This window comes from Egretta garzetta, unplaced genomic scaffold (genome assembly GCF_000687185.1).
Source record: "Egretta garzetta isolate BGI_Z169 unplaced genomic scaffold, ASM68718v1 scaffold514, whole genome shotgun sequence".
NCBI classification, from domain to species: domain Eukaryota; kingdom Metazoa; phylum Chordata; class Aves; order Pelecaniformes; family Ardeidae; genus Egretta; species Egretta garzetta.
The window spans coordinates 1,090,557-1,092,514 of NW_009259483.1; positions in this window are offsets into that span (position 1 = coordinate 1,090,557).

Here is a 1,958-nt window from a genome sequence, read left to right on the forward strand (position 1 = left end):
CGCCACTGCTGCATTGAGCACGACCCCTTGTTCTCAGGGCTCCTCTCGGCCCTTGCGGCTCCCTTCTTGCCTGATGCCCTTGCACCTCCGAGGCGCCATGCGTGCCCTGGCTCTCTCTGGCCCTCTTGCCCACTGCCTGTTTGGAGCGGGAGTGAGCTCTCTCTTCCCTTGGCTCCGTCTCCCCAGGGGTTCTTGCTTCTTGTGCAAAACCATTGCCTGTGCTTGGAAGGGCTCCAGGCTTGCTGCACCATCCAGAGCTGCCGCTTTTCCGCTCCCCCTGCTTCGCAATGCAGGGCCGGCACGGGAGTGCTTTTCATGTATCACTTGCCAAGAAGACGCACACTGGTGGAGCAAGTTGTGGCAGGCAACAAGCGTGATTGTCATCGACACATGGCCTACTTTGGAAAATATTCCACACCTCTTCTTCTTCTTCTTCTTCTTTTTTTTGTGGTCAGTCCCATGCTCATTCTTCAAGTTCTTGTTCTTCAGGAAACAGGGACTGCTTGGCCTCTAGTCCTGCTGCCACTGGCTGTGCAGCCTGGCAAGGGATGTTTTTTCAAGCTTATCTGAAGAATGCATCAGCCTACTTCTGGCTACACATGCACATTGTGTTAACGCTTGTAAGCATCGGCTCTGAAACAGACTCAGAGAAATAAAAATAATAACCTGTTTCCACTTGTAACCTTTGTGATTTGTGTCCTTGAAAGCGGTTTTGGAGCTGAAAACCCCCTGGGTATTTCAGGCAAATAACAGTCTTGTCATTATTTGACTTGTGGTGGGCGCAAGGAATAGAATAGCATAGTTCAGCTGGCAGGGACCTACAACGATCATAGACTCCAAGTGCCTGACCACTTCAGGGCCGACCAAAAGTTGAAGCATGGTATGAAGGGCATTTTCCCAATGCCTCTGAAACACTGACAGGCTTGGAACATTAAGCACCTCCCCAGGAAGCCCATTTCAGGGTTTGACCACCCTCTCTCTCTCTGTAAAGAAATGTTTCCTCATGTCAAGTCCCAACCTCCCCTGATGGATGCAGCTTTGAGCCATTCCCATGCGCCCTGGCAGTGGGTACACGGGAGAAGAGCTCAGCACTTCCCTCTCTACCTCCCCCCCTCAGGAAGCTGTAGAGAGCAGAGAGGTTCCCCCTCAGCCTCCTTCTCTCCAAACTACAGACAAACCCTGTGTCCTCAGCCGCTCCTCACAGGACAGGCCTTCCAGCCCCTTCCCCAGATTTGTTGCCCTCCTCAGGACGCAGTCAAGTATCTTAGCAGCCCTCCTAAATCATGGGGCCCAGTTTACAGGATTGCATCCCCCACAATAAGGGAATGCAATTCATATGGCTCTAGATAATTGTTCCAGGATATGCTATGTCACGTGCACTGGAATTGTGCAGGGAGGAAAGCATGATCTTTAAACACACCCGTTCATTTTCAAGACTAACTCAATGCATAGGGATTAGCTCCTAAATCCTGTGCCATCTGAAATCCTTGCTACTTAAAGACTGTCCTTTTCCTCAAAGCCCTTTGGACACAGGGCAGTCATGGCAAGGGAATTCACCTCTAGCCTTGCTCTGCCTGCTGATCCATCAGATCCGTTTGGACACACACAAGGGCCTGTTCTCCTCACGCTCAGCTTGCAGCAAAACATTGAGATTGTCTAACTGAACAGACAGAGTCTGGCAGCTTTCTGCACTCAGTGCACCGGTTTTGAAAACTCATTACCATGGGTGTGCTAGAAGACTGTTTTTCATAGTTTATTAATGAAAATTAAAAAAAAAAGTTCCTCTGTATCTGAATGACATCATCAGTAATATCATCAAACTGACATTCTCAGGTGGTTTCAGGTAGGTAAATAAAAAGCAAAATCTCCAGTCCTTCTTTGCAGCTACCTTCCAGGTGCCTAGGGACGCTTCAAGAGGGGCAGCTGCCTTTGAAGGCTAGATGGCTGCGTGGCCAGCC